At 42.1% G+C, this 23,130-nt stretch overlaps 1 long non-coding RNA gene across 1 annotated transcript; it reads right to left on the reverse strand.

The window, feature by feature from the left end:
- Nucleotides 1-22,027, reverse strand: LOC144490112 (uncharacterized). The gene is made up of 3 exons (XR_013497157.1): nucleotides 21,912-22,027; nucleotides 7,203-7,414; nucleotides 1-301 (listed from the first exon to the last, which is right to left on the reverse strand). It is a non-coding gene; the product is annotated as an uncharacterized LOC144490112 (long non-coding RNA).
- Nucleotides 22,028-23,130: the final 1,103 nt, after the last annotated feature.

Consider the following 23,130-nt stretch of genomic DNA (forward strand, 5'->3'; position numbering starts at 1 on the left):
TGTCCGTGATGGCGATATGTTGCGGCTGTTAAGTTGGGTGATTCCAGTAGAGTTCACTCTGTTTGGAGATACTGCATTCTGCAGGGTGGCTGAAAATCTGTCCAATTTCCTTTAGCTTGTGGCTTTTGCTAAGCTTTCTCCAGTAGCAGAGGGAGAGAGAGAGATATATATCTTTTTCCTGCTTGTCTTTTATGCAGAGGTAACCAGCTGCAGTTCCTTCTTGTTTCTGTGTCACATACACATTCTGACACATCAGCACACCAGTACACACAGAACAGGAACTGTCCCAGCTCAGTGCATTCTGAAAAGGAACAAACAACATGTCTTTCCCCAGAGTCAGATTTCTTGAATTCAGGCCATTTATTTGACAAGGAAGTATTCAATGAACAGCGTGACACTAAGAAGTACTGTAGTGGTTATAGGTTTGGAATATGCTGCCTAAGGAAACTTGGTGAGTTCCTGCAGTGCATCTTGTAAATGGTACACACTGCTGCCACTATTTGTCAGTGATGGAGGGATTGAATGGTTGTGGAAGGGGTAGCAATCAAGTGGATTGCTTTGTCCTGGATGGTATCAAGCTTCTTGAGTATTGTTGGAACTGCATCCACCCAGACAAGTGAGAGTATCCTATTAAACTCCTGACATGTGCCTTGTAGATGGCGGACAGGTTTTGGGAAGTCAGGAGGTGAATTACTTGCCTCAGGATTTCTAGCCTATGGCCTGCTCTGGCGGCCATAGTATTTATATGGCTAGTCCAGTTGAGTTTCTGGTCATAGGTAACCCCCAGGATGTAGATCGTGGGGGACTCAGTGATGGTAATGCCATTGAATGTCAAGATCCTCCCTGGTTGGAGATGGTCATTGCCTGGCACTTGTGTGGCGTGAATGTTACTTGCGACTTGTTAGCCCAAGCCTGGATATTGTCCAGGTGTTGCTGCATTTGGACATGGACTGCTTTCGCACACAGTTGATTCCCAGTCAATTAATATGTGGACTGTGGACTGCTGCACGGTGGCGGCATCATAGTTACTTCATGGAAAACAGCCATGGACAAGCATAACATTTCTATAGTCATGTGACATTTGGAATCCTTTTAGAAAGATGATTTGAAACAGTATCTCTTGCTGAAGCCTATCAAATCCCTTTATACACTTCAATAAGGTAGGCCGTCAATCTTCAAAACTCAAGGGAGTACAAACCAAGGCAACACAAGCCTGTCCTCATAATTCATCCTTTGTATAATTTTGGTGAATCTGCACTGTTCTAAAGGCTGATATATTTTTCCGGAGGTTCAGTACCTAAAATGAATGCAATATTCCTGATCGGACAAAGCTTCTGTACAATTCAAGTATCACTTCCTCTCTTTCAAACAGGACAACTTTTCAAAAATTACTTCACTGTTTGTAAAGGGCTTTGAAACATTCAGGGGTCATGAAAATTGTTACATAAATGTCAGTCTTTTTTAACCCCCTTGTGACAAATTGTGCCAGGTATATTTTGGGCAGAAACAGAAAAATGCTGGAAAATCTCAGCCGATCTGACAGCATCTGTGGAGAGAGGATGGAGCCAACATTTGGAGTCTAGATGACCCTTTGTCAGGGCAGGGCATGGGCAGGGCTCCTGCTGTCATCCAAAGATATAGGCCAGAACTTTCTGGCTGCTCACGCTGGCCAGCTAATGGCACGATGCCTCCCACCATGAGAAGGACATCGCGAGGAAGCCAGAGAATCTGCCTCATAGATTCATAGAATGGTTACAACACAGAAGGAAGCTATTTGGCCTGTCATGTCTGTGCTAGCTTTCTGCTAAAACAATTTAACTAGTGTCACCATGCTGACCACCCCCCACCCCTCCCCACCCCCAACACTTGGTGTAACTTTTTTCAGATAATGATCCAATTCTCTTTGAAAGCCACGATTGAACCTGCCTCCACCATGGCCACATCCTTTTGGATGCCTAATTACTTGCACATAAAGAGCTTTTCCTCATGTCGCCATTGCTTCTTTTGCCAATCATCTTAAATCGGTGTCCTCTGGTTCTCAATTCTTCCACCAATAGGAAAAGTTTCTCTCTACCTACTCTGCCTCTACCCCTCATGATTTTTGAACACCTGCTCTCGAGCTTCTCTTTTCAAAGGAGCATGGGGCCAACTTCTCAATCTATCTGCATAAATTAAGTTCCTTATAGAAATCATAGAAACCCTACAGTGCAGAAGGAGGCCATTCGGCCCCTCGAGTCTGCACCGACCACAATCCCACCCAGGCCCTACCCCCACATATTTTACCCGCTAATCCCTTTAACCTACACATCTCAGGACTCTAAGGGGCAATTTTTAACCTGGCCAATCAACCTAACCCGCACATCTTTGGACTGTGGGAGGAAACCGGAGCACCCGGAGGAAACCCACGCAGACACGAGGAGAATGTGCAAACTCCACACAGACAGTGACCCGAGCATCGAACCCAGGACCCTGGAGCTGTGAAGCAGCAGTGCTAACCACTGTGCTACCGTGCCACCTTTTCCAGAATTATCTCTGGAATTCTCGTGAATCTATCTCAAAATTTTAATATTTTAATGGAGTTGCACATGAGACCATAGCTAATAATACCAACTATCTTTGGACATATTCTGGAAGGTTCAGTCAGATAATTTCCTGTCTCCCTACCCACAAGTTTCTGCTTGATTTGTTAACAAAGAGTTATTACTGATTGGGCAGCACCACTGTCAATCAAATTGAGGTGGTGGTCTGATTGGATAATATTACTGCCAATCAATACAAGAGCACAGCCTAATTTAATACCATCACAACTGTCTGGCAATTGTTTTTTTTTCATTTTTAAATTGTTTATTTAAAAAATTGAGAACGATATTTCAAAGATAAAGATATTTTAATTAGTATTGATTTTGTGATGCCTGATTGTGAAGGCAGAAAGGTGGGTGTGATTGGAGGATGTGGCTGGCTAAGTGGTGTCAGAGTGTTTGTCACAACTCCCATCTGTGCCAGAGGCGATTAATGTTTCATTATAGGACACTCTGGGACACTGGGGGAGGTTTGGTAACCCTAGGCATGTGCAACTCATTATAGAAGGTCTCACCCATTGAAAAAAAATCAGGTGCCCGACAAATCAGGCATGTATTCAAGAAGTAAGGGCTTGGCTTATAGCCCCCGCTGGGTTTAGGATTGGTGGTGGGTGCTAAGGATAGTGCCACTAGCCTCCATGCCATTTTCTTGAAATCATCCCACCTCCAGGGCATTTTTCAGAGACTGGCACTGGAGGACGGGGTGGGGTGGCCAATCCAAATAATTAAGGGCCTATTAATGCGTGCAAACTAGAATCTTCCAGTCAGCCTTCAGGATCCCACTGGCAAATCAGAGGCTATCAGCATTCCACGCAGGCCTGGAGGCCCCCTCCACCACCCTGGATGCAGCAGTAGCTGTCGACCACCCTGCAGAGGGGCAGCCCCCTCTCTCAACCCCCCAACGAAGAGGTAGTCTCAAAAGCCATTATTTATTTTAAGTTTTTAAACATAGGCAACACTTCCATTTTTAAGCCCGCACTCCCTCACTTACCTTTTATTGACTCCTGCTGCTGTTTTGATGGGGTAAGGCTTCTGTTTGACCTTTTTGCTTTGAGAGCCGGCCCACCATCTTTAATTGAATGGTGAGCCCATCCTCTCGCCTCCCTGGTGTAAGGTGTAGGTGGTAGTCATGATGTGGAGATGCCGGCGTTGGACTGGGGTAAGCACAGTAAGAAGTCTCACAACACCAGGTTAAAGTCCAACAGGTTTATTTGGTAGCAAATACCATAAGCTTTCGGAGCTTGCTGCTCCTTCGTCAGATGGAGTGGTGTAGGTTCAGTGGTCACAGATTACTCAAAAAAAGGGATTTTAAAGTGATTTTAAAGGAATTTATTAAGAAACAACAGTTTAACTATGATGCCAAAGCTAAATAGACAGAAAAGGCATTTGACTTGTGAAAGATGAGAATGTTTTACTGATCCCGGAGAAGGGACAAGTGGAGGCAGCCAATCTCTGCAGCTGGAGTGGCAATCTCTTGTTTGTTCTGTTTACAGCAGTCTTCTTCCCTTTGTTCTTTGTCTTCACGAACTGGTGGAGGTGTTAGGAAGCTTTTTCCCAGTCTTCTTCTGCCTAGTGAGGCAGAAGTCTCCCCCCCCCCCTCCCCCCAAACAGATACATACATTTATTCCTAGGCTCTGGTTGTTTGGCCAATGTCAATCGTTTGTTCATGTCCACCTGACCAATGACCCAGGGCAGGTATTTCCTCCCCTCTGTCCATCGTTCTGGCTGAAGGTCATCTTTTAGCTTATCATACATGCTGGGTGCCACTTGTTAACTCCTGCTGGAGACTTGTGTAGATAAGAGGGTACACAAGGCGTCACACGACTCCCTGCTATCAGTTCAGGAATGTCTACAGTGTTGAGTGGCCTTTATGCGGTCCTGTTAGAAATCTCATTCTCCTTGGTCATTATCTTTGTTTTTTACCTCAGTCCCTGACGGCTAAGGACCGTTTGTATTTTTACAGAGTGAAGAATCATTTTGCCAGGAGGCATCATAAACTGCCTGCTAATTCAATAATATTCTGAAAAATACCATTTATTTTACTGGAGAAAATCACAAGTGACTGTTTCCCACACTGTACAGGCTTCCGGCTCACATTTGAACCTGATAGCTGGGTTCACCATCCACTGAAAGGAAAGTCCTGCCCTCAGTTTTCCATGATGTTTTCCAGCCCAGGGAGCTGCCTGCAATTTGCCGAATTGTCCGTCGAGTTTCAGAAAACATTATTTGTATAACATGGAGAATTTTTCCGAGTCTTAAGATTTAAATATATCTTCACGTTTGAGTTAATGTTCCAATGCTTCACATGTCTTAAATTGGCCTAGTTTCACTGACACTCCGTAATCGCATATTGTGATAAAACTAAAGTCATTATATAAAAACAACATGAGTCAGTAGATAGCAACAAAAGCTGTCATTCATTGACTAACTGACAACAAACAGTGGCAGATTCAATAGGACAGCCAGCAATTTATATCATTTTATATAGAGAATACTTCAGAATGATTACAGGGCCGCATTCTTATCAAGAAATTCAAATGATGTCATAAAACCAAGATTAGATTATACTGTATAAACAAAAGCAACAAAAATGCTGACAGGTGCTGAAAATCTAATACACAAACATCAAGTTTGGAGCTAAATTTTCCTGGCCCATTAAGCGATAGGGCAAGCTGGGAGAGGAGAGGGCTGGCAAAATGAGAGGGAGAGGTGTAGGGAGGGGTGACTGGTGTCTTTATGCTGCCAAGCCACATTGCCAGCAACTGGCCACCACTGTGTTGGCAGCTTGCCCACCCACCAGACAATAAATTGATCCACTTAATTCGCCAATTAATGCCTTTTGAGGGCATCATGTCAGGAGGGCCCGCTGTCACGTGGAGTAAACCTGATGGTTCCGTAGAGGAAACCTCCTTGATTATCGTTTGTGGCACCTGGAGGTGCCCCTGGCATGGCTGCATGGTGGCAATGGCACAGCCAGTTCTTCACTAGCCCCGACCACCATCACCTCCATCACTGGTTTTTGTGGCCTGTCTGCCTGGCTCCGGCTTCCCCAAAAATATTTACATGTCTCGGAGGATGTCTCACCATTTAGACACCCTCAGGCTGGAGCTGCACCCTCAACACCGGCCACAGCTGGTGATGGCGACATTGAGCTTTCCACCCTCTGATTGGGCCAGTAGCTCTTGTGGGTGGGTTGCTGCCCCTAATTTGAAGGTAATCCCAGCCTCTTAATTGTTCTATAAGGACCAATTTTAACCTTGCCAATTCAATGAAAACAGGGTGTGCTGGTAGACAAAATGGTGATCTGCGCTTTCAGCAGCCGCCGTTTTAATGGTGCTGTTTTGGTAATAGGTTAGGCACCTGACATAGACAGGTAGGTTATTAAATCTACTGCTCCTACTAGGTGCTTCCTTGGTAGCCTCAGCGAAGTTGATGGAAGGCTGATGTTGCTAATGTTGGGACCCTTGGGGTACTTATAGCTGGTGATTTCCGGGTGCTCATTCCTGTCAGGGCCTGGCTGAAGACTGCTTTATCTCAGCTTCTTCCCGAGCAGTCTGACTCAGCTGATGAACTGGTACCATGGCAGGTATAAGTGAAGGGTATGACAAAGGAACAGATGTGTTGACATCCTGAGAGACCTCAGCACATCAGTAATGCTCCAAAATACCACTGACACCTGGGGAGCAGGGCTGAAAAAGATGATTAACTCCTTGAAAGTCATCATCCATTTGCTCTACCAATTGCTGCAAGGTGGATCTCTACCTCTCCAACTCTGCACAAGTTTGAGCTTCCACAGAGGTTTGCAAAGCTTGAGAGCGGAAATTCCTGTTGGGTGGCTCAGCTGTAGGAGATGCCCATCTGGCAGAGTGCCGATACCGTGCCGATGATGCCAGGTAAGCTGGAAGTGGAGTCCTCCATGCTTTCAGCCATAATGCTGAATACCTTGACATAGAAACTAGAAGCAGGAGTAGGCCATTCAGCCCTTCGAGCCTGCTCCGCCATTCATTTTGATCATGGATGATCATCAAATTCAATATCCTGATCCCCCCTCCCTCCCCCATATCCCTTGATCCCTTTAGCCCCTAGAGCTATATCTAATTTCTTCTTGAAATCAGACAATGTTTTGCCCTCAACTACATTCTGTGGTAGTGAATTCCACAAATTCACCACCCTCTGGGTGAAGAAATTTCTCCTCACCCCAGTTCTAAAAGGTTTACCCCTTATCCTCAAACTATGACCCCTAATTCTGGACTCCCTCACCACTGGGAACATTCTTTCTGAATCTACCCTCTCGAAATCTGTTAGAATTTTATATGTTTCTATGACATCTCCTCTCACTCTTCTAAACTCCAGAGTGAATATAATCCTAACTGACTTAATCTCTCCTCATATGACAGACCTGCCATCTCAGGAATCAGCCTGGTAAACCTTTGCCGTACTCCCTCTATCGCAAGGACATCCTTCCTCAGATAAGGACACCAAAACTGCATACAATACTCCAGGTGTGGCCTCACCAACGCCTTTCCAAAGCCTGGCGCAGTTGTTTGTGTGATACTCAGACATTTTATCTTATCATTCGATCCCTGAAGTTCTTATCACTGTGGTCCTCAGCTAAGTGGTTACCTGTCTCCTGTGCTGCCTTGGCAACCAAAACCTGCAGTTGCACATTCATGCTGCATGCTTTACCATGTGCAAATCCCTCTGCCTCACTGTTCATGGTGAATGCTAATGTCTAAGCCGGTGCCTGGGAGCGATGAATCCATTATGGTGCATTATCAGGAGGATTGTCCTTTAAGGCTTTTCTTGTACAGGAGTCTCTTGCTGTCAAGAACGACCTAGAAGAAAGAGAAAAGAGGCAAGAGTTAAGGTAGAAGATAGAAGTTGGGCATTTTCAGGTGATAGCCTGGATAATGCAGCTTGAAGTTTTGCAGTTTGCTACATCTTTGTAGAAAATAATGAAAGATTACACGCAATATACAGACACTCAGCTGGGGTTAATCCCAAGCATTGCCGTTCTGCTTGGCTCTGCTGAACTCCATGACTTTCTGCTCTTTTTGCTGTGGTTGGTAACAGTGCCAGTTCCTCCCCCATCTTGTTCCATTACAGTATGAGTGTCTTCTCCTACAGAAAGAGAGCATGGATAGCTGTGGATAAGAGAGTGGAAATCGGTTTGACTTGTTCGTATAATGCATGTGTTACAATGGGAAGAAACAAGATGGAATGAGCAAATGGAGGTGAGAAATGGAAAGACAAGTATGTACTGTGAAGTGAGAAAAATGTGCTGGGAAGAGTTGGTGGATGTGCAGACAGCTTGCATGAAGATATTTGCATTAATATGTTGTATAAAAAGAGAAGAATAGGTGAGCATGGTTGGAAGTAGAAAGAGAAGTATTGCAATGGACCTTTGTGTTTGTAATCTAAAGGAAGTCATGGAATGGGAGGGAATTGTTGATAATGATTGGAGAGGGGATGGAAGGAATGTTATGAGGTTCTGCTGGGAGATCTGGAGAGATAAGGGGTCAAGCTCACATTAGTTGCCCTTGTGAATTAATTGAAACTTTTATGTATTGCACCAAGGGCAACATTTTCCTCAAACTACCATTTCGCTTAAGCTCCAATGAATGAAATAAAAGTATTGTCAATAATCCGTGGTTATTGGCATTCTGGAGAACAAAGGAATTCACAATGCATTATATGTTCAGGAGACTTGGAATTAGAACCTTCGAAGTTTACAGAGGCAGCAACAAGTTGAACGTGTATGAAAGGAATAGAAGAGGATGTGTGGGGAGGTCAGTGCATCGTCACTGTAAGAACTGGTGTTTTGATTCTCTATTTCAAACACTGTAAGTGGAATTGAAAAAAGCTTTTTGTTGACTGGCATAAAGTTCTCCTTCATCTTTCAGGCCTGTTCCAAAAAGGAGTGTTTATTCATGCATAACAGGAATGCATTGAAAGCAGAGGTTTAAAGGAGAAGGCTACTTAGGCCAAATGGCATTTTCCTGTTTCAAAAATAAGCTTATATCTTGATCTGAAACTTGATCAATGAAAGTTTCCCCGCTGAATTGTAACATGTATAGTTAATCATGATTCATACAGTTACCGTAAATGGAACAGTCCATGGGAGAATGTGTGGAGAAGTGGAGAACTAATGCTGCACAGAAAGGTAGGTCATGGATTTGCACCCAAGTTTTACACACTGTACTGGCAGGCAAAGAGCCAGTGGAGGCTAGATGCTTGCCAAGTGTAAGACAGGGCAGGTCAACTCACTGAAGGCTGAACACAGCTCAGAACTCGTCTCTCTTAGTTTTATGATCACAGTTTTAAAAACTCATTCTTTTGTGATGAACTGAGGAATAAATTCTAGGAATGTTCCAGTTTTGAGCTGAGTTATGTGATCTCATAAGGGTGCTACTGCTACAATCACCCTAGGTAGTCTTCGATTAATCAGGATAGGGGAGGTTCACCAGGTTTATCACTTTTCAACAGCCTCTGCTCGAAGTTTATGTGTTTGGACATTGATTGATGGGAACTGGAAGGTTTGAATTATAAGGAGAGTCTGGATGGGCTGGAACCTTTTTCCCTGGAGCGTAGGGAGATGAGGGGTGATGTTCTAGAGGTTTCGGAAATCATGAGGGGTGTCGATACGGTGAATAGCCAATGTCTTTTCCACAGGGGAGGGAAGTCCAAAACTAGAAGGCATAGGTTTAAGGTGAGAGGGGAAAGGTTTAAAAGGGAGCTGAGGGGCAACTTTTTCTCACAGAGAGTGGTGCATATAGGGAATAAGCTGCCAGAGGAAGTGGTAGAGGTGGGTACAATTACAACATTTAAAAGAAATTTGGACATGTACATGGATAGGAAAGGTTTAGAGGGATATGGGACAAACGGAGACAAATGGGACTAGTTCAGTTTAGGAAACCTGGGTGGCATGGACAGGTTGGGCCGAAGGGCCTGTTTTCATGCTGTATATCTCTATGATCAGGCTCTGATATGATGCCTGTCACGAAACCATGTCTATTATCACATAAGGGTACACATTAAGAATTTTCTATTCCATCATCATCATTGAACGGAGAGCACACATTGGGAATTCAGATGCAGAAATCAATAATTTTAATGGATGTAAACTAATGCTTCTTCAACAGTGCTGACAGATGTTGTTCTATGGCTAAACCCCACCCAGCTTTACAAAAAAGGGCTGCAACAGTCCAGTTGATCTTTCTTTACACCCTAGCCATGACTGTAACATTACATTCTTCTTCCCTTCTCTATGAACAGTATGCTTCGTCTGTATAGCGTGCAAGAAACGAATCTTTTCATTGTATACTAATACATGTGACAATAATAAATCAAATCAAATCAGTTTTTCCAGGCCCCTTTTCACTAAATGTTGGTGTGTGAAACCCTAAAAAGTTAAAGGTTGTCATAACTGTTAGTGCTCCTGAAAGAGTGCTCCTAATTGCTGCAATCCACACTCCCAACAATGTGCAAGTTTATTTCAGAAGGGACTGAAGACAATATTATACATCACAGATGAAACTTGCTGCAATTGCACAGAGCCAGATTCTGCAAACTATTTTGAACAGTTAGTTTAGTCTCCGACGAGAGAGGCATTGGCCAAAGCTTTCAACAAAAGTTTGGGGGGAACACGTGATATCGAATTGACCAACTTTTTACGACTGAATTTTTATTTCCATTGCAGAAGCTTCAAGATATTTCAGAAGCATGTTATAATGCCATGTAAAATCGAATCTATTTTTGTCTCTTCCTTTGTCATTTATTATTTACTACTTCCCTTGTTCTATTTCTATCTTTCTTTCTTTTGTTTCAATTGAGTTGTTTTTTAGAGCAATCCTGACTCAGTGTGCAGCTTTCTCACCTCCTGTCAATGCGGTTTGTTTGGTAGCACAAGCCACTAGCTTTCGGAGCGGTGGCCCCAAAGGCTAGTGGCTTGTGCTACCAAATAAACCTGTTGGACTTTAACCTGGTGTTGTGAGACTTCTTACTGTGTTTACCCCAATCCAACGCCGGTGTCTCCACATCAATGTGGTTTGTAGCAGCTTGCTGTGTGGAAGTTGGCCACCATGTTTCCTACATTACAGTAGTGACAACACTTTATTGCTCGTAGAGCACTTTAAAATGTCCAGTGATTGTGAAATGTGCTATAAAAATGCAAGTCCTTACTTTAATCTTCTGTGGCCATATTTTATTCCTCTTTGGCTTTATTCGACCTTTCATTCTTTCTTTCTCGGTAAAAGTTATTGGGGGTAAGTAGGAATGTGCAGTTGAGGTTACACTCAAACCAGCCATGATCTTATTGAATGGCGGAGCAGGCTCGAGGGGCAAAGTTGCTTACACCTGCTCCTAATTTGTATGTTTGTATGTGCTCAGGTTTACTTTGTTTTCATAGAATTACACATGGGGCAGGATTCTCCAGCCATTCACACCAGTCGGATTTTCCCATCCCGCTGCAGTGAATGGAGATTTGACTGGGCTCCGTCCTCTCTGGCAGTGATGGCGGAGCGTGAACAACCAGAGAATTCCGGCCATGGTGTATAGCACAGACACAGACCATTCAGCCCAACAGCTTTATACAATGTTTACACTCCTCCCAGCTTACTTCAGCCACCCAATCAGTATTTGCTTCTAATTCTTTCTTCTTTACATACTCACCTGGTTGCTATTCACCACAATCGTCCCACGTGTTAGCAAGTTCTACACTTCCATTTTGTTCCATATCCTCATCTCACACCTGCTGCCTTTTTCTGTTAGAATGAATTGATCTTAAATGTGGAACTATTGGTTTCTTGTAGTATGAAATTATAGTTGAACGTAGTACTTCCGAGAACCAACTGCGCAGCATAAGCAATTAACATTGAAGGGTGAACATGCAACAATCTGAATATACTGAGATACAGAGCCAAGATGAAGGGAAAGAGGGAGACCTCATTAGAAGATTGGATGGGTAAGCTGTTAAAATTAAGTATTATTTTGTAATGGGATGGATAAGAAGCTTCCATGGACAATGAAAGGAATTGGGGGGAAAACAGGGTTACAAATTATTCCCTTTTCTGTGGAACTCATTTGAGCAATAGTGATATGCTATGTGTATTTTTGAAAGTTTATTTTTTTGATTTGTTTCATTGTTAAACAGCATTTAAATGGGCTGGTGATTTGCTCTCAGAGATACACATTTCTGCCAAAGGCAAATTTATACAACATTGTTGCTTCATTAATTATGTAAATCAAACTTTTTTTTCCCTTATTTAAGAATGAACTTTACTGAAAGAAAAGACAGCTGCCACAAGTCATCTGATATCTGGAATTGTAAGGTGACCGCTATGACATTATATGAATTGTGCTGAAGACATGCCCCAACATGTTGCTCATGGAATCTCACACTTGGGACTGTCAAGGTCCATTTCAAAAGGGAGCTAATGAAAGAGAATGGATGGCATTTGCATCTTTATAAGCTTGCCCCTGTAGTGGAATCTAAGGGTCTACCAAAATAATAGCTCCCCTGATTAGGGTCACTCTTTCAAAAGCTAATGACTGGGACATAATAAGCCACAAATCAAAAGCCAAATCCAGGCATCCTTTATGAAATCATTGCAGAGGAAGGAGGTCATGTGATTCCAGTGACCATTTTCTAATCTCTTTATAAAATTGAGAACTCAGAAGCAGGCCTGTCTGATGATTTATCTCCAACCTGCCAACATCAAGCAGTAAGACCCCAGGCTGATCAAGCAGATTGCAACAAACACTCCCTAAATTCTATTTATCTGGAAGCCACCGGCAACTGTGTGCCAAGCAGACCAAGTCTCTGAATATGATGGTACGGATGAGTCAACCTCAGCTCACTGTGGTATCATCTTAAAGGCATTCTGCCTTCAATGAGGAACTTACCTAAATTAGAAATTGGGTATAACCTCTCAATTTGGACTTTCCAGAATTTGGAAATCACATGAACTGATATCTATTTCTGTGGTTCTTTTTACTGTTAAGTTATTGATAGTTGTAAAAACTCCTCTTTTCTAATGTTTATGTGCCCGCTTGTGTGCTACACATTCCAAGGGCTTCTGGAACAAGTACCACAGCCTTTTTTTTTAAACTTTACTTATGAAAAATTAGAGAATAAAGGAGTTCTACCTCCCACACGTGTCCATAACACTTAACTTTAGCATCATCTTATTTGTGACAGTAATTATTCAATAATATTAATTACTGACAGGGCAGATAAATTAGCATGACCTGTAAATAGATTAATGCAGAGATGATGTGAACTTCAATAAACATTTAGATGCAGGTGTCTCCAGGTTTTCATTACCACACATGTGGAGAGAGGAATTTGGTTTACCTTTATCCAACATTTGTCATAGAATCCCTACAGTGCAGAGGAGGCCATTCTGCCCATCGGGTCTGCACCAACACTCCGACAGAGTATCTTGCTCAGACCCTACAGGGCAATATAGCATGGCCAATCCACCTAACCTGCACATCTTTGGACTGTGGAAGGAAACCCCACGCAGACATGGGAAGATCATGCAAACTCCACACAGAAACTAGAATCAAACCTGGGTCCCTGGCACTATAAGCATGCATTAGTTGTTACAAATACCCTGTAATAGTTTCTAAAATGCAATATTTTTATATTACATAAAAGACAGTGAGGGAAATTTCTGCCATTGTTTTCAGCGGGTAGGAATGGCAGAGGAGATGGAGAATCAAGTGGGAGTCCCAAAATGGCTTTTACACCGGTAGGATTTCCCCACCTGAATGTTCCTATCCCCTGCCAATGACATAACGGGAATCCTGTTTTTAAATATCGCGATCTCCATTTGCACCTGTTCTAATATGCAGATCAGATGTTTACACCTGATAGTCCCCCCCACACTGGACTATGTCCTCATGCCGATATAAATTACCACAGGATCCCCATGACATGTACCTGGCGAACAGAATCCGCCAGAGGTGCACAGGTGCGTACAACCCCCAGGGGTAAAGTGTCATGCCTGGGCAGTGCCATCTTTCAGGATCCAAAGTTGCTGGTGGGATGGGTTCACTCAGAGCCTCCCGACAGGCCGACATTGTGGCACCCGCCTGCCTCCTTGATATCTTTTTTGACTATGTGTCAAAAAATATGGCGGGAGAAGCCGACAGGCCACATCCCGCTTTTACCGCCTGAGCTGACACTTAAAATTCCACCCAGTAGATTGAGATAGCCCTTCTTGCCTAAAAGATTGCCCAAAAGCACTGTGCAGTAGGAATGGTGTGCAACAATTTTGTATCTGTATGCATGCAAAGAGAATGAGAGAATAAGCCAACACTGTCCCAACTGTTAGAGGGCATTGATAAAGATTAAACAAATTTCACTTTCACCACCTCTTATATTAGAGATTGATCGAAAGCTTTTTTGCAAAACCAGACAGTGGTGGTCTGGTTCATGTGCAGGGGATTCAGACATATTAGTATGTGTATCCTGTGACAACTGTTTCCTTTTCGGCGGGGGGGGGGGGGGGGGGGGGAGGGGGGGGGGGGGGGCAAAGCATTGCCAGGAGAATTAAACACCTGATTCGTTTTTAACCTTTTGATGAGAATACAAATTTGATGAAAATCTGTATGAACTGTGTCATAAGTCTTCAGAGGCAGAAGTCCCTTCACCCAAAATCCCTTTATTTACAAACTCTAAAAGCAGTACACAGAGTGCTCGTAGTTAGCGGTCTATCTCCGGGGGGAGGGGGGGTGTCAGAGAAACTGACACTCCTGGTTAAGTACAAGGCAAAGACTCCTTGATTGGCCCATCAATTGGATCCTTAATCAGGGAGCTCATACTCCAATAGGCCGACCTCAACGGCCCGACTGAAGTTATTACACACTGACCACTACATGAGGGGCTTCAATGGAAAACTGGAGACCGGGCTTACTGCTCAATCGCAGAACTGCTCCAATCTGCTACAAGACAAAGCTTAGATGATCAAAAATTTGTTCATGTTCTGGCATTAGTTCATCAATGTGGGTCTGAGTCAATAAACTACAAAGGAATTCAATGGACTTTTAAAGACTGGAGCATTAAAGTTCAAGGATGACAGCCAGTGACTGCTTTCCATCCACATCCTGATAGTGACTTGCTTCCTAAAGCCAGTTAAAAACAACCATGTGCAGACTATCTTTCAGTCAGTTAAATCATTTTGACTATAATACACGCCTACCAAAGTTTTTCTTCTCTCTGAGCTCCTTGATATCTGCCAAGATCTGTTGAAACATGTCTACCTCCCCCAGCAAAAAGCATTGCTCATAGCCTCTCCTCCTCGGCAGCCTCCACCCCAATATGAAAATATTTGTAAGTTTATCACAAGGGAGACATCTCACCAAGCCGAGTATGTTCTGGATAACAAGTGTTCATATTTCACTGGTTGCTTGGTTGTCCTTGCGATCAACGAAGGCAGCTTGCCCTGACTGATTCCAATATTTATAGGGGCTGTGTGAACTTCCATTCATGCATGCATTATGTGGAATTTGAGTCTGCAGTGTATAAATGCCACAAAGGCATTCTACAACCAAAAACACGGCACAGTTATCGTCCATCTATATTCATTACATTTGGCAATTTTCACATGATTAGCATTTTACAGATTCAGCTTTTGTTGGTTAACAGTTAAACTGGAACAGGTTGCTTAAAAAAACCTTTCTTGATGGGTCTGATTCAAAACAAACCAGACCATTGGAGAAAATCTGGCAGACATGGCAAATTGCCAAGGAAGAAAACAATGTAACTTTTTGAAGGCAGCGAAAGGAGAAATATTTTTTGACAAATAACATTTAGTGTGACTTTTATATTTTTATGAAAATTGTCTCCATTACATTGACCGCACTGTCTGTCCTTGATTTTTTTTCCCCTTTAGGTATTTCTCCGAAGCCACATTACACGATAGTGTGTAGCAGCTGACTACAACCAGGTTAAAGCAGTGGATGGAGAGGTGGAGGAATCCCTCTTGTGGTGAAAGCGTGCAACGTCACACACAGAAATATTTTCCATGAGGCATGTGGTTCAAAGCAATTGACAGGTGACTTTGCCAAAAAATAAACTATTAAAACTAACGTAGAAAAATAAAACTTTTAATAACTTGCAAACAGGAGCTACATATCAATTTCATGATATTGACTTATTGTAGACAGCACGGTGGGGTTCCTCCGGGTGCTCCGGTTTCCTCCCACAGTCCGAAAGAAGTGTTGGTTAGGTGCATTGACCATGCTAAATTCTCCCTCAGTGTACCTGAACAGGCGCCGGAGTGTGGCGACTAGGGGATTTTCACAGTAACTTCATTGCAGTGTTAACGTAAGCATACTTGTGACACTAGTAAATAAACTTTAAACTTTTAAACTGAACTCTGCCAAAAGTACATTTTAATTATAACCTTCTGGTCATTTGTCCTCATTGCATAACTGAATAAAATCTGGTAGAGATGGCTTTATGCTGAAGTTTAAGTTGCTCAGGTAATTCATGCAGACACAGCAAAGTGTAGGTCCTAACGTTTATCCTGTATATCATCTTTAATTCATGCAGCTTGCTAATTAAATGATAATCATTATGAGCTCAAATTCTGGAAGTGGAATTCCTGCATGCCCATAGTTAGGGCATATATGTCCCAATTTTCAGCCAAGGAATCATTCTTCATCAGCCTCTGCCCAAAGACAAGTCTGACCCACAGCACCACAACTTCCACCACAGGACAGGCATAGATGCAGGTCCAGAGTTCACCCCAACAGGAAGCCATTAGCACAAATCTGAGTCAATAGGAACCGGAGGGAAAATCTCCACTCGTTGGAATCAGACCTATTACACAGGAGAAGATGGTTGAGGTCGTGGGAGGCCAATCATCTTAGTTCCAGGGCAGTGCTGCAAGAGTTCCTAAGAATAATGTCCTAGGATATCCAGCCAACTGGTCACTCCCCAAGGAGTCCAAGTTGCTCAGACAACATACATTTTTACATGCATGTTGTAATCCAGAGCTATCGATACTGATGGTAGAGGCTCCAATTGCTTTCCATCACATGGTTGATCAGGAATCTCTCTTGCTCTTACCACCTACTATTGGCAGCTGTGAGAAAAATTTACAAGTTGATACTCAACCTCTTTGGCCATGTTATGAACATTCTTTTCTAGGCCATCCAAGTCTTGCACCTGGACTTGAACTCGAAGCTTCTGGCTCAGAGGCAGCAATACCACCACTGCCTCACAAGACTTACAGTGAGGAGTCATTACCATACAATGAAAATGACTAGCCCACATCTTTAAGTACACATCTCAGGTGCCTCAGAAAATCACGTTGCTCTGGTGATGTCAGATTAAGTCTTTGAATCAAAGTCATTTAAATTATCAACTGTGCAGGGGTAGAATGGACAAAGATCCTCTCTGTGCATGGAATGTGAGACTTGTGGCAAGGCCAGCATTTATTGCCCATCCCTAACTGCCCTTGAGAAGGTAATGGTGAGCCACCTTCTTGAATCACTGCAGTCCATGTGGTGAAGATACACCACTATGCTGTAAGGGATGGAGTTCCAGGATTTTGACCCAGCAACAGTGAAGGAACAGTGATATAGCTCCAAGTCAGGATGGTGTGAGACCTTAAAAAGTTACAGATGGTGGTGTTCCCATGCGTCTGCTGTCCTTATCCTTCTGATAAAGGTCCCAGGTTTGGGAGGTACTGTTGAAGGTGCCTTGGTGAGTTACTGCAGTGCATCTGGTAGATAGTACACACTGCTGCTACTGTGCACTGATGGTGGAGGGAATGAATGTTGAAGGTGGTGAATGGGGTGCTCATCAAGCAGGCTGCTTTGTCCTGGCTGGTGTCAAATTTCCTGAGTGGTGTTGGAGCTGATCTTTTCCAGGCAAGTGGATATAATTCCATCAGACTTCTGACTTGTGCCTTGTAGATGATGGACAAGCTTTGGGGAGTCAGGAGGTGAGTCACTCACTCACCACAGAATTCCCAGTTTCCGACATGCTTTGGGAGCCACAGTATTTATGTGGCTGGTCCATAAACTTTCTGGTCAATGATAACCACCAGGATTTTGAATATGGGGTTCATTGATAGTACTGCCAATGAACTTCAAATGGAGATACTTAGATTCTCTCTTGTTGGAGAATGTCATTGTCTGGACTTATGTGGCATGAATGTTACTGCCAGTTATCAGCCCAAACCTAAATATTGTCCAGGTCTTGCTGCAAATGGATGCAGAATGCATTAGTATTTGAGATGTTTCAAATGGTGCTAAACATTGTGCAATTATCAGCGAACATCCCTACTTCTTACCTAATGACGGAGGGAAGGTCATTGGCAAAGCTTCCAAAGATATTTTGGCCTAGGACACTTTGCTTAGGAACTGTTGCAGCAATGTCCTGAAGCTGAGATGATTGCCCTCCACCATCCTCTCCTATGCTATAGCTATGACTACAACTGGTAGAGAATGTTTTCCCTGATTGCTATTGGCCTCAGTTTTTCTAGGGCTCCTTGATGCCGCACTGTATTACTTGCTGCAGTAATGTCAAGGACAAGAATCCTCCAATGAGGATAATTCCTCAGTTGGCCTAGAAACTCCCCAAACATGCCTACAAGACTTAAGAATGGAAGATCAAACTTCTACACGTGACCAGAATGTGGACCCAGATTTATATGAAGAGGAAACCTTGTAGACCCAGGTTCTACCCTAAATCCGGGCACTACTATGCTGGGTGACCAACATTTTCTGTCCAATCCAGCCATCATCATTTTGGATATTGTGATTCTAACATCAACAATTCATCCAATACAAAATTGTGAAAGTTAACAATATTTAAAAGTTTATACACACTAGTTTTACGTAGCCTTCCATGGTAGCCTGATATCACAATATCAAGGCTACCATGGAAAATCGTCACATCTATTTGCAGCTTGAGCTTCATTTTAAGCAGTATATGTTGCAGTCCAAATGCCATATCTCATTATCACACACTGTGGTGCAACTGACCTGGATACAGGTTGATAGGAGGTGATTTTGTCAGAGTTCAGAGCATGTGGAGTCAGAGGACAAGTAGCAGAATGGCCAGTAAGCTGGCTACAAAACAGAAAGCTGGAGTTGGGGAATTAGATTGATAGAAGGCGGAAGTGGTGCTCCACAGGGACACTGCCGGAACTACTATTGTTCACTCTACACAATCATTTGGACCCAGAATTCAGAAGAATAATATCAACATTTGTGGATCACACCAAATTGGTGAATATATTAATTCCAAGGAGAACTGTGACAAAATACAAGAAGGCATTAACAAACATACAGAATAAGCATGTATAAAAAATAATTGCAGTATGGATAAATGTGCCGTGGTGCATTTTGTAGGAGGAATAAGAAGGCCACCTACTCCAAGGGCAATAGAGTAAAGGTGCAAGGGGATTTAGGGGTAGAGTACACATACCATTAAGATTGGCAACAAGGTTAGCCAAGTAATAAAAACGTGCAAAGCACAGGGGTTTATTTCTAGAAGAATAGAATTCAAACGTAGAGAAGGTTCTGTTAAATTTATATGGAACCTTGGTTAGACAATACTGTGTATCACATGGTCTCCATATTACCAAAAGCATATAGAGGCACTGGAGATGGTACAAAAAGGAGATTTACATGGATGATACCAGAACTGAGAGTGTCTTAACTATTGAGGTAAACTGAACCGGCTGGACCATTTCTCTCTAGAGAACACTGACAGGTGGCTTAATAGAGCTCTTAAAATTACAAAGGATTCAATAGGGTGGAGAAAATGTTTCCACTTGTCGTTGAGTTCAATACTGGAAGCCGTAAATACAAGATAGTCACTAATAAATCTAATAAGGAATTCAGAGGAAATTTATTTACCCTGTCAAGAGGGTGTGTTTTATGCCAAAAAATGATTTTTAATCCACTAGCTGGAAACCTGAATTGAACTTTTAAAAGCAAACTTTTAAAAAACAGAGTGACTAAAGTGGCTTGAACTTACAACCCAAGATGGCTAACCCAGATTTGCATTGCTATACATTCCACATTCCAATTCATTGGAATCGCTTCAGTCTAAAAAACCCATCAAAGACAATGACATCATGGGGGTACAAAGGACTCAGATCTCCTGTCTCACTGGCAAAGCATCTATGGCAATCACTTAAAGTATTCAACTGTTGGAGATGGGCCACTAAGACTAATTGCTTGGACAATAGGACCCTGACTACGCTAGCTTTCTGGCGTGAGCTAATCAAGTCACATTTGGGCAATGCCATTTTTAAAAATTCCCCTGGCAGTTGGAGAAAGAAGGTCACATGTCAAGCCAATCCTTTGTATGTTTTAAGCACATGTTTTCTCAGCTGAACTGAGGAGAAACAGTTCAGGGAGACGACCTAAGTGGGGTGCCTCCTGCCTCCTTCTTTCCCCAACCCAGCTAGTAAGCTTTGAGCCCTATTTGCTTACAGTGATCATCACGGATGCCCTTCAGGATCCAGAGATTTCTTTAAAAAACCCAGCGCTATCGTCTCTCAAAGAACAACCAACTAAGTCATCTGTATCTTTAAATTAAAGCATCCAGACCAACAAATTCAGCCTGAAGCTAGTCCAGTCATCAAACTACAGACTGTATACCCTTTTACATTTTTATGGACTCCAATTTGGCCAACCTAATCTTTCCCATTATGTAATTTGTATTTTTGTGTTGTGTTGAAAGTTTGTATGTGTTTTATTATTTTACTTAGATTGGTTTATATGTAATAACATGCAACAACCTCTTTGTTTCACTGAAGAAAATCTGTCCTGGTTATTTCATTACCACAGTGCGTAAACGGTTAAGTGCTCACTGAATTGTCAAGTATATTCTTTTCAAACAGAAACAACTGTTGCAGTCAAACAGGGAGGGGGCAAAGAAAGGAGCTTATCAACCCCTCCTCACTTGGTTGCACCAGCCCAGAGAGTGGTGAGAATATGGGACTCCCTGTCACATTTGCGGTAAATAGTACAGATGTACTTCGGGGGAAATTTAGAAAATTATACAAGAGAGAAAATAATAGATGCATATGTTAATATAGAGAGATTAAATTAAATGGGAGAAGGCTCATATGGAGCATAAACAACAGATGGCTTGTTTCTATGCTGTAGACTATACAATTCAATGTAACACCATGGTTAAAAACATGATGGTGATGTTTTGGCCTGACTCTTGAATTATAATTTCAGTGATAAATTCTTTATTGTTATTTACACATCATTTGGTCTCTCTTTCACAATCCTTAGCCCCTGCCAGTCCTTGAGCCCACACATCATTCTTTAGCTAGGACAAGAGGATGCCTTTTGTCAGCCCATTTGCTCCCCCTTGCTGTTGTTCACAATGGACAGTAATGGGTTTTTCTCCCAAAGTAAAGCATTAGCCTGAGGCTATCCACCTGGTATGTGGGGTAACAGTGTTGACAGTTAGCACACATCTGGCTTTTAGCTTTGTGCATCAGGCAGTGACAAAGCCATAAAGACATGAAGAAGAGCTAGAGAGTTGAGCTACTTAGAACTTCCTACAGTATTTCTGGATATTACATTGTACACATCTAGAATAACAATTATAGATAGTATAGCAAAAATTATTACATTTAGGGATTTGTGCCTCCAACTATTTTAACTCTCTGATTCTGAAATTATTTTCAACGCATATAGTTTCATTTTATATCATTCAGACACGTCTCAAATTTTGGACAACCAAATTTGTGATTCATTATAATAAACAGTCACTCTCAAAGCTGAGATTTAAAGTGGATTAAATTTCTGACATCAGTGCACACAAAAATATATGGAGTAACTATATGGAATTTAAGTTAACAAGACCATTGCTTATAGGTAAACTATCAATTATTCACTCCATCATTAATTTCCAGTTATAAATTTTGACAGTGTATTTTAGAAAAACACGATACAAGCGATAACAATCCTCTCTTTTTCATTTTTTGTTCTAAAACTTACGAAGTTTCAGTTTCTTTCAATTTCTGCATTCTGCTCATCAAATCAAAATTGTCCATAATTTATTATTTAACTAATTTTATTGAAAGATATTCTAAATAATTAGCATAAAAACACTCACAGGTCAGCAGATGGTGCCAGACGTCTCCTGCTGTCACAGAAACTGAAAAAGTGTAAGACAGTGACCAGAAAGATTGTATCCTTTACTTTATGACCATTAATTTTAGATGAATAAAGCTATTTTAATTTTATTATTGACCATATATGTTTGTCTACTTACCATCTATCCACATTTTATCAGTTTGAACAAAAAGTGTTCCAAATGGCATCAGTAATTCCTACCTCCAGATTTTCACAAGTTCATTTCTCATTCTGTGGGTTTAGTCCTTCTGTGCTGTGAGCTCAGAATTTTCCCTTCAGTTTATTTTTTTGCACTGCTGGCTGTCGTCTCTCAGTCTGAAGGCTCTGAATATTTGCCAAATAGCTTTCAAGACTGCAACTTTGTGTAAGGGCTATACCAAAAGCTACAGTACGCTCATTTAAAGCACTAGCTCACTGACTGATCACGAAATGTTTGCATTACAAGACGATAATTGATACCAAATCATATCAATTTTTTGAAATGTTTAGTGTTGACATTAAATCACAGCATGGTTAGGAATCATTGGCTTTTCTCAGTTTCTGAATCTTAAGAAGACTAACACTACAGTTGGATTACTTAGAGAGCTGCCCAACTTCCACCCCTAAAACAGTTGTTCATGGTACACTCCATCAGGATTCATGTCAGACTGGTTCTTAGGAGGAAAGGAGGAAAGGAAATTTTATTTTAAGATTTATGTTGTACAATGGAAAATTCAACAGAGAAGTAATAGCAACAAAACAGTAAAGATCAGAACTAACAAGTTAATGTTGTGGTTTAATCCTCAGCCTGAAAAGCACTAATGACTTTTTGTGAATATATGTGAGTGTGTGTGTTTACCCACGTTGAAAGCATTTTTAAAATTCATTTGTGGGACATGGGCATCGCTGGCTGGCCAGGATTTATTGCCCATTCCTAGTCACCCTTGAACTGAGTGGCTTGCTCGGCCTTTTCAGACGATAGTTGAGAGTCAACCACATTGCTGTAGCTCTGGAGTCACACATAGGCCAGGTCAGGTAATTATGGCTGATTTCCTTCCCTAAAGGACGTTAGTGAACCAGATGGGTTTTTCCAACAATCGACAATGGTTTCATGGTCATCAGTAGATTTTAAATTCCAGATATTTTTTATTGAATTCAAATTGCACCATCTGCCGTGGAGGGATTCAAACTCGGGTCCCCAGTACATTAGCTGAGTTTCTGGATTAATAGTCTAGCGATAATACCCCGAGGCCATTGCCTCTTTCATTACACAACTGTTGTGGGATTATGGGGTTTCTTTTAGTCATATACTTTTAATCAAAATGGTCAAGCAGTCTCAACACTTGATAGAGTGTCAGCGATATCTCTGATTGGATGTAATCAGCTGCTATGTCCCATGTCAATACCACATCAGAGGGCATTTCATATTTGTTTCATTTTA

The sequence above is a fragment of the Mustelus asterias genome, chromosome 3 (genome assembly GCF_964213995.1).
Source record: "Mustelus asterias chromosome 3, sMusAst1.hap1.1, whole genome shotgun sequence".
In the NCBI taxonomy this organism is placed as follows: Eukaryota; Metazoa; Chordata; class Chondrichthyes; order Carcharhiniformes; family Triakidae; genus Mustelus; species Mustelus asterias.